This window comes from Primulina tabacum, chromosome 18, assembly GCF_025594145.1.
Source record: "Primulina tabacum isolate GXHZ01 chromosome 18, ASM2559414v2, whole genome shotgun sequence".
In the NCBI taxonomy this organism is placed as follows: Eukaryota; Viridiplantae; Streptophyta; class Magnoliopsida; order Lamiales; family Gesneriaceae; genus Primulina; species Primulina tabacum.
This window is the reverse complement of record NC_134567.1, coordinates 17,330,422-17,341,382: the sequence shown is the minus strand read 5'-3', so window position 1 is coordinate 17,341,382 and position 10,961 is coordinate 17,330,422.

Genomic DNA, 10,961 nt, shown 5'->3' with positions numbered 1-10,961 from the left:
GTATATTCTAAACAGTTCCAAGTCGATTCAGCCGCCGCTAAGAAGGATATAGGCCTCTCGAGTTCGAGACTAGTATCTGCGATGTGAGTACCATATTTCATTGGTAGGGGACATTGTGATGTCCGAGCATGCAGATAGGTGCTCCTTGTATAGTGCACTGAACAACCCTCCATAAAGGACATTCCAAGTGGTTCTCACTTATCGAGTGGAAACGTCCTAGTTTATAGTTAGTTGTACACCATTAGTCCTTATGACCCGGGACAACATTGAGACTCTATGTGCTAGATTTACACTTTGACTTGTTTACCGACTCTCATGGGGTCATCAGGTGGCAAGGTTGGGTGTTCTGTCGAAACATATAGGAGTCAATGCATTGTAGTCGGGGATTCACCGCTTAGCTTCGGGTATGGATATCCTATGTGTTCTCATGTATGTGTAGTATGAAATCTCTGATCAGAATATGGTGGTAATTATGAAAGGGGTTTCATAGATTACACCATCGATGCAACTACGACATGACACATAGTATCGATTCATTGACAACTCTCGATATACCAATGGTTGTCGAAACGGTCGGGATATATGAGTTGAAGAGACCGTACTGTACGCTAACCATAATTGAATGGTTCTTGCAGGCTCTATCATTTGATACCTAGGGAATCATGTAACCGATGCTGCTAACATGATTGGTTGGGTACTATCAGACTTGAGTTCTGACATTCTTTTTATCAAGGAGTTGATAAGTAAGAATGGAGCAATTGGGGTATGCTCGTATAAGGACATGTTTAGTCCGAATCACATGGAGATGTGAACCCACGGCTAGTTGTATCAATGTTCATTGAGGGCCACACAAGTACTAGCTTTCTAGATCTCGTTGAGAAGTTAAAATAGTTCAATGTGTTGAACGGCTTATAAATGAGTTTATAAGCGTAAGAAAAAATAGAAGTATGACTTCTATGAGGGAAATGTAACTTTTAATTTATGAAAGTGTTACTAAATTAAAAGTTGGCCAAATAAATAATGTATTTGAAAATTGTGATTTTCATAAACATTAATATGGATTAAATTAAATTAATTCAAGTGTTGAATTAATTAAATACTAGTGGGCCTAGTAGAGTCCAAATAATTAAATTAATTCAAGTGTTGAGTTAATTAAATAACATTGGGCCTTGTAGAGCCCAATTAGAAATAATTATTAAACTAGTGGACTTGAGTAATATCAAGTAAAGTTTAAATGGACTCAGATGTGTTTGAGACATTTAAATAAAGTCCATGGGCTTTGTAAATTTTACAAGTCCACTTAAAAAGCATGTTAGGGAGGTGAAGAGTTGGGGATTACTTTTTCATTAAAAAATTGCATGGCATGCCCATGCACCTTTAACACTTTTTCAAGGACCAAGAAAAGTCTTCCCTTCTCTCCTCCCCAACCCGTTTGGCCGAAATTTCATGTTCATTATTCTCCTCATTTTTGTTCTTCAATTGTTGGAGAAAACACTTACTTCTCAAAGTAAGAATGGTTCTAGTTAGCAAGTGGTGGGCTTAATATTTGAGCAAGGAGTGCTCAAAGGAGGAGAGCTTGTAGATTTGTCTTGCCTTTGAAGAGCCAAGTTGTTTACAACTTGGTTGGAGTCATTACATCAATCTTTGAGATTCATAGGTATATCTTCTAAACATACTATGAATGTCATATTTTGTGTTTTGTATTTGCTACACATCCTAGTACATGAGGTGTTCGGTTTTCTTGCTACAAAATAAATTTTGAACTTCCGTTGCGCTTTTGAACACCTAAAATCGATCCTCTTTCAGTATCTAGGAGACAACTTCCCACGTTTACCAAATCTGACAATACCTCTGGAAGGAGAAATCTTCAAAAATACTCCGTCTCCTTGTTCAAACACTAACGGTCTACGACGTACATTCGCATACTTGGCTTGTCTATCTTGCGCCGTCTTCATTCTTTTCTGGGTTAGTTTTACTTTCTCAGTCATTTCTTGGATCATATCAGGTCCAAGTTCTGGTACTTCAGATATATCATCTCAATACAGAGGAGATCTGCACTTCTTGCCATATAATGCTTCAAACGGTGCTATCTCGATGCTCGTCTGATAGCTGTTGTTGTACGAGAATTCACAAAGTGGTAGTGAATCTTGCCAACTAGTGCCAAAATCTAGCACTACAGCTCTCAGCATATCCTCCAATGTTTGGATAGTCCGCTCTGACTGTCCATCGGTCTGAGGATGATATGCAGTACTTAGGTGTAATGTCGTACCTAAAGCCTGCTGCAAACTGTGCCAGAAATGTGAAGTAAATCGGGGATCACGATCTGATACGATAGATTTCGGCACACCATGCAATCTGACCACTTCTCTGACATATATCTCTGCCATCTGATCATGTCGGTACGTCATTCGGTACAGAATAAAACATGCTGATTTGGTCAATCTGTCAATCACGACCCAAATCGCATCGCAGCCCCAGGATGATCGTGGTAACTTCGTAACAAAATCCATGGAAATGTGATCCCATTTCCATTCAGGAATAGATAGACTCTGAAGTAAACCTCCGGGTTTCTTCCGCTCAGCTTTCACCTGTTGGCAATTCAGGCACTTAGATACAAACTCTGCAATGTCTGATTTCATCTTTTTCCACCAAAACTGTACCTTTAGATCGTTGTACATCTTTCTGCCACCAGGATGAATACTGAACCGACTACAGTGCGCTTCTGATAAAATCTGTTGTTTCAATTCTGAAACATCTGGCACTACAAGACGGTTATTCACATACAAAACATGATCATGTACCTGATACTCTGACTGATGTCCGGTTTTGACCATCTCAATCGACTTCTGAACATTCTGATCATTTTTCTGTGCTTCTTTAATGCGAACAATCAAATCTGGTTCCACTTGAATTGTAGCAATTCTCAATGGTCTACTATCTGTATCAAATGCTAATCCAGACAAACAGCACTCTTCAATCAAATTCGAAATACCTATCGTCGACAAAGATAGAGCACATACCTTTCGACTCAAGGCATCCGCTGCTGCATTAGACTTCCCTGGATAGTACTTGATTTCACAATCAATATCTTTCAACAAATCGAGCCATCTACGCTGTCTCATATTCAATTCTGACTGCGAAAACAGGTATTTCAAGCTCTTGTGATCAGAATAGATTTCAAACTTCTCGCCGTAGAGATAATGTTGCCATATCTTCAGTGCAAACACAATGGCCGCCAATTCAAGATCATGAATTGGGTAACGAGTCTCGTGGGGCTTCAACTGTCTCGAGGCATATGCAATCACATGTCCTTGCTGCATAAGGACATCCTAGCCCTCTGTGAGATGCATCACAATATACAACGAAATCACCAGTACCTGAAGGAATAGTTAATACAGGAGCATTGGTCAGTCGTCTCTTTAACTCCAAGAAGCTAGATTCACAGGCTTCAGACCACACAAATGACGCATTTTTCTGTGTCAACTAGGTAATCGGCTTCGCGATACTGGAGAAATCTTTAATAAATCGTCGATCGTACCCTGCCAAACCCATGAAACTGCGTATCTCTGGTACAGAAGTCGGTCTAGGCCAACGAATCACAGCTTCAACTTTACTTGGATCAACAGAAATACCGTCTCCAGATATGATATGCCCCAAAAAGACAACCCGTCTCAGCCAAAACTAACATTTTGACAGTTTAGCATATAGTTTCTCATTTCTCAACGTTTGCAACACAGTTCTTAAGTGTTCGGCATGCTCAATCATACTCTTGGAATATACCAAAATATCATCAATAAAAACAATAAAAAACTCATCCAGATACTTCTGAAAAACATGGTTCATCAGTCCCATAAACACCGCTGGAGCATTCGTTAAACCAAAAGACATGACGATAAACTCATAATGTCCATACCTGTTTCGGAACGCTGTCTTCGGTATATCAATGTAGTGCCTAAATCCAGTATGCGTACAACCCATGCATTTATTTAATTATTAAATCATTTATTTAATTTTAAAATGAGTTTTAGAGGTGCACGATTTATTTAAATGCATTGTTTTAAATTAATTATGCTTATGTGATGCACGTTAAAATGTTTTTCAAGTGTCATGTTTCAGGCGATTATTCGAGGCGGGATCGAGGAAAAGACCGGTGACGATTTTAGTAATTTAAAATGTGGTAATTTATTTTAGTTAAGGATGGGGCGATTTAATGACTTATTTAGCTTTAGCATTTTTGAGCCTAAATCATTTAGTTGGTAATTTTAAGAGTTTAAAACTTTTAAAATTAGCATTTTGCGGGTGTTATTTTAATCAAGGAGAATTTTATAAAATTGGGTGTATTTATTTTAAATTAAGGGAATTTAGAATTTTAACCTTTAAAGATTTGCTTCTTGAGTATTTTATTAAGGGCTTTTGTAAAGTTAGGGGTTTAGTAACTTTTAATTAAGTTGTTTAACAACTTTCCTCCTAATTAAAACACACACATACACGTTTTACCCTTAACTCACACACACACACATTCTATACACACTAGAAAACGTGTAACACACAACATATACTACACCACTCATCTTTAGATTTTATTTCAAAGAAAACTAGGGTTATTACTCCTACAAGCAGCCGCCCCCCTTCCCTTAGATTTCCAGCAAATTTAGTTGGGTTCCTCCAAAGAAAATCGAGCCAAATTCGTCCCGGATCAACCTCGCATCCTTCTCCGCTTCGGTATCGTCGTCACGGTATTTTTAAATATCAAAAGGCACGTATAATCTTTTTTTCCTGCATCGATCTTGTCATAGTATTTATTTTGATGTGTTATTTACGAAATCATGTGTATAAGATGTAGTAGTTTGAGCAGGAATTTTATTGGATGTGCCTTGAAAAGAATTTTTGATTTGAAATTTCGAATTCCTCTGTATTTTGAATTACTGGGATTTTTCAGTACAGATTTTGGCAAAACTTTCAATAAGAAAAAGGTAGAACTTTTTGATACCTTCGATTTGATATAAGATTCGAAATTTTTGGACGAAAATTGAGTAAGTTATGGTGTTTTTCGTGGGACTGCTCAAACTGCGACTTTTACGTAAATTGTGTTCTTGAAGTTATTTGTTGCAGGCTTCGTTGGGGATCGACGAGTGATCATTGATGCGTCTAAGTATGATTAGTATGATGCTTGGGTTTGTATTTTGCATGTCGTTTAGTGTCGATAGGCACTCGAGTACATTAGAAGTCGTAGGAAACGTTTGGGGTCAATTGCTACGCTTCTTGAATTGTATGTATCGTAAGGGAACGTCGTTGTTTGGGTGTTCGTACGAGATTAGTTCAATGTTATGGTGTCTTAGGATGGTCTCAAGGTGTTTAATTTCGTTCTATTAGTTGTTCGATTGGGAGAATAGACATTGTGTAAGTTTTCCTCGCAGGTTCAGAAAAATCGAGGCCACACTGACCCTGACACGGGGTCCGTGCCTTTGTTACCTCATAAATGTCATTTTTGCGTGCCGACACGGACCCTTACACGGACCAGGGCACGGGGTCCGTGCCTTTGTTCTTTTCGGTGTCTCTTTACAGAGTCTAGACGGACCCTCAGACGGACCCTAACACGGGGTCCGTGTCCACCATTCTCTTCGAGTCCTCCTTACCCTAGCCTACACGGACCCATACACGGATGGGAGCACGGGTCCGTGTCCTTCATATTTTGGGGAATATTTATTGTATGCTTTGAGGTTCAAGGTCAAGGTTTTGTACAATGATTTACAAAGTCGAGTCATGGGAATTTTAGAACGTCCTAAGGAATTGATTGAGCTCGTAAGTAAGCTTGAAATTTACGTTCAAGTTACGCAAGATAAGCATGTCAATTCATGATTAGTTGTGCAGAGACGACCCAGATCAAAGTCCAACGAGTCCCTCAACGCCAAGTAAGTATGTTGACGTGCAAGAAAATATTTTAAGTTTTTGAGGTATGCTAATTGTCTTGTGACCAAATTATGAATGGGTTTGGAATTCGGTGAACGTGGCCGAGGACCTCTCCACTCCGTTAAATTATGAACGGGTTAGATCGTGGTTGGAAAGCGTTAAATTATGAACGGGGACCAACCAGCCCGTTAAAGTATGAACGGGGATCTCATGTATGTGGCAGTGGATACGTCCCTGTCAGCCCAGTAATGTGGTTTGTCTGATCAGGCGTTTATTATGTATGGGTCAATTGCTTTGAAACATCCTCTACGCAAAATGAAGTCATGTAGGTTTAAGTATGATCAAGTATGCAACTATGTTTATGAAAGCTTTTAAGTTATGACACCTCTATGTATGTATGCAAGTTCAAGCTCATTTCAAATCCAAGCTTCAAGTATGTACGTTCTATTTTAAAGTTGCATGCGATTTTATTATGTAATACTTGCTATTCTCATTTTATACGTGTTGAGTCTTTAGACTCACTAGACTTGATCGATGCAGGTGAGGATGATCATGATGAGACGAGGGGTGGGGACCAAGGAGCCGGCTTGGACTGAGCAGAAGGCTAGACCCGAGGACCGCCCACGCTATATTTAAGATTTTAAACATGAAAATATTGATACTCTTATTTTATGTTTTGATGCGAGAAGTTCTGAGCAAGCTTTTCCTTAAACAAGATTTTTATATTGGTGAATGGATGATGTAGTGACGACCGTATTGATTTTATTTTCGTATTAAAGAAAATTTTTAATTTTTCCGCAAATTTTAAGTAGTAAAAAGTACGGTACGTTACAGTTGGTATCAGAGCGGTGTTCCTGTATAGGGTTATGCCTACTGTCCAGCCGCAAGAAGCTCACGAAGTCACACCTCAAGTATGTAAGTTTTAATTTTTGCATTATGTATGTAGTAAGCATTGAATCATGAATTCAGCATATCCATGTTTTGAGTTTAGGTTTCGTGCATCCTATGTCATTGATATCATGTTCATGCATATGGGGTTTACGTGTTGGGTAATTGATGGAACAGAATGCCTCCTAGACGTGTGGTTGACCGAGAAGCAAGGGAAGAGGATCGAGAGAACCGAAATGAGGAGAGAGCCAATCCTCCACCTCCACCGCCAGATATGCAAGCGCAGATGCTGGCAGGAATGACTCAGTTCTTCGCACAGTTTGCGAAGAATCAGGCTGCAGTTGGCGCGGGGGAGAGGCCTAGGATAGAAGCGGTGTATGAGAGGTTCCAGAGGATGAATCCTAAGGAAGTTTTGGGATCTACTGACCCGATGGTAGCAGAGGGATGGATTAAGTCCATCGAGGTGATCTTTGACTACATGGAGCTGCAGGATGCAGACAGAGTCCGTTGTGCCATATTCCTTTTAGCAGGCGATGCCAGACGTTGGTGGGACAGTGCATCGGTGGCAGTTAATTTGCCGATGTTGTCTTGGAATGGATTCAAAGAAGTGTTCTTCGCCAAGTACTTCACTGAGGAAGTACGATCCCGGCTGACTAGGGAATTTATGACGCTGCAACAAGGAGACAGCAGTGTTGCTGAGTTTGTTAGGAAGTTTGAGAGGGGATGTTACTTCGTGCCTCTCATTGCGAATGATGCCCAGGCAAAACTGAGGCATTTTATGGATGGTTTGCGGCCGATCTTGCGCCGTGATGTGAGGGTAGTTGGCCCTACTACATACGCAGTTACCGTTTCTAGGGCTTTGGCGGCAGAGCAAGACCAGCGGGATATCGAGGCTGACAGGTTGGGCAAGAGGCCCTACCAGGCACCACTGCAGCCGCAGCATCAGCATCAGCAACCCCAGCACAAGAAGCCTTACCAGGGACCACCAGGAAAGAAACCTTATCAGGGACCACCGAATGGCAAAGGTCCAGTGCAGCAGCAAGGGGCACCCTAGAAGCCCGTTAATTTCCCAGTATGTCCTAAGTGCAACCGCCAGCATCCAGGGCAATGCTTATAACAGGCAAGTGCTTCAAGTGTGGAGCTAGCGACCACATGCTGAAGGAGTGCCCGCAGTGGAAGCAACCAACGCAAGGGAGAGTTTTCGCCGTGCATGCTCAAGAAGCGAACCCAGACACTACCCTTTTGACTGGTAATTTATTTAATTCAGTACAGTATTGATTTCTTTGCCTTGCATGTTTAATTTTAATTGGGAATACTAGTGTTTTAGTTGGAATTTTGGATGTCTTTTGTTGCATGAGGTTTATGGTAGAATTTTTGGGATATAAGTTAGTTTGTTGTGCTAACGCATCTCAGGGAATATTTTTATAAAGAGATTAGCCACGTCGGCACTGATAGATTCAGGAGCCACTCACTCCTTTATCTCGGAGACTTTTGCTAATCACTGGACATTAAGTCCATTGGCCTAGACATAAATTTTTCGGTGACAGTCCCATCCGGGGAAGAGCTGTTAGCAACTAGCGTGATCAGGGATATCGATCTGGAACTGCAGGGCCATCTAGTATATGCAGATTTGATTCTACTGTCGATGCCAGAGTTCGACATTATTTTGGGAATGGACTGGCTGTCAAAGAACAGGGTTCTGATTGACTTCCAGAAAAGATCAGTATTGGTTAGGCCGCTGGGCATGGAACAATTCATATTTGAGCCAGCCAGATGGAGAAGCTTCCCTCGCATGATTTTGTGCATGCAAGCGAGGAGGCTGATTTCCAAGGGGTGTCAGGCCTTCTTGGCCAGTATTATTTCAGCGCCTGATGTGTCCACTCCATCTTTATCCGACGTACCAGTAGTCAGTGAATTCCCAGACGTCTTCCCAAACGATGTTTCAGGTCTTCCACCAGAGAGAGAGGTGGAGTTTGCTATTGATCTCATGCCAGGCACAGTGCCAATCTCTAAGGCGCCGTACCGACTAGCTCCAGCTGAGATGTTAGAGCTCAAACAGCAGATTCAGGAGCTCCTCGACAAGAAATTTATCCGCCCTAGTTTCTCACCATGGGGCGCACCAGTGCTCTTTGTAAAGAAGAAGGATGGGAATATGAGGCTGTGCATCGATTACCGTGAGTTGAACAAGGTAACGATAAAGAATAAGTACCCACTCCGTAGGATCGAAGATTTGTTTGATCAGTTGCAGGGAGCTACAATGTTCTCTAAGATAGATCTTCGATCAGGGTATCACCAGCTGAAGGTGAAGGATGCAGACGTTCACAAGACGGCCTTCAGGACCAGGTATGGTCATTACGAGTTCTTAGTAATGCCATTTGGATTGACGAATGCTCCAGCAATTTTCATGGACCTCATGAATCGAGTATTTCAGCCCTACCTTGATCAGTTTGTCATAGTGTTTATTGACGACATTCTTATTTACTCGAAGAGCCATGAGGAGCATAGCCAGCATTTGAGGACAGTGTTGCAGGTTTTGCAGAGTCGCAAGTTATTTGCGAAGTTCAGTAAGTGCGAGTTTTGGTTGCAGAAAGTAGCGTTTTTAGGGCATATAGTGTCTAGCAATGGCATTGAAGTGGATCCAGCGAAGGTAGCAGCCGTTAAGGAATGGGTTGAGCCAAAGAATGCATCAGAGATCCGCAGTTTTCTGGGTTTAGCTGGTTACTACCGTAAGTTCATTCTGGGGTTTTCATCCATAGCAGTGCCACTCACTTCACTAACCAAGAAGAATGCTAAATTCGTGTGGAGTGACGAATGTCAGAAGAGCTTTGATACTTTGAAGCACGCTCTTATTTCGATGCCAGTGCTAGCCATGCCAACAGGGCAAGGTGAATTTGTGCTTTACACCGATGCATCTAAGCTCGGATAAGGTGCAGTGTTGATGCAGTAAGGTCGGGTTATAGCTTATGCTTCCAGGCAGTTGAAGGTGCATGAGAAGAACTACCCGACGCACGATTTAGAATCAGCCGCAGTCGTCTTTGCGTTGAAGATTTGGAGACACTACTTGTATGGCGAGAGGTGTAAGATTTTTACTGACCACAAAAGTCTGAAATATTTCTTCACGCAGAAGGAGCTAAACATGAGGCAGAGACGGTGGCTGAAACTGGTGAAAGACTATGATTGCAAAATTAGTTACCATCCGGGAAAAGCTAATGTGGTGGCAGATGCCTTGAGCAGGAAAGTTGCATCATAGCTCAGTTATCACTGCAGAGACCTCTTCAGTCGGAAATTCAGAGGTTTGGTTTGGAAGTATACCGTAAGGGCAGAGCACCAAGGCTGTCTAATCTGACAGTCCAGTCTTCTCTGCTAGACCGTATCCGGACACGGTCAGTCTTCAGATGAGCAATTACTGAAATGGAGACTGAAAGACGAAGCCAAGGGTAGTGTTCTTTACTCAGTGTCGATGGTATCGTGAGATACCGGGGCAGAATGTGGGTGCCTAGTGTTGACTCGATCAGACAGGATATTCTGACAGAAGCACATGCATCCCCGTATTCTATTCATCCAGGAAGTACTAAGATGTACAAGGACCTGCAGATCCTGTATTGGTGGCCAGGGATGAAGAGAGACATCCGCAGATTCGTATCAGAATGTCTTACTTGTCAGAAAGTGAAAGCTGAACACCAGAGGCCAGTAGGGATGCTTAAGCCGCTCCCTATTCCAGAGTGGAAATGGGAGAATATCACTATGGACTTCGTTGTTGGATTGCCTAGATCAGTCAGAGGCTTTAATGCCATTTGGGTTATAGTGGACCGGCTCACTAAGTCAGCGCACTTTTTGCCAGTGAAGACGACTTTCTCCATGACGCAGTATGCGGAGCATTAGATCAAGGAGATAGTCCGTTTACATGGGTTCCCAGTTTCGATTGTGTCCGACAGGGACCCGAGGTTTACATCGTCCTTTTGGAAGAGCTTGCATGCAGCCATGGGAACGAAGTTGCTTTTCAGTACAGCATTTCACCCGCAGACAGACGGCCAGTCTGAGCGAGTGATTCAGGTTTTAGAAGATTTACTGAGAGCCTGTATGATTGATTTTCAGGGGACTTGGGAGTCTAAGCTACCTCTAGTGGAGTTTACCTACAATAACAGCTTCCAATCATCTATAGG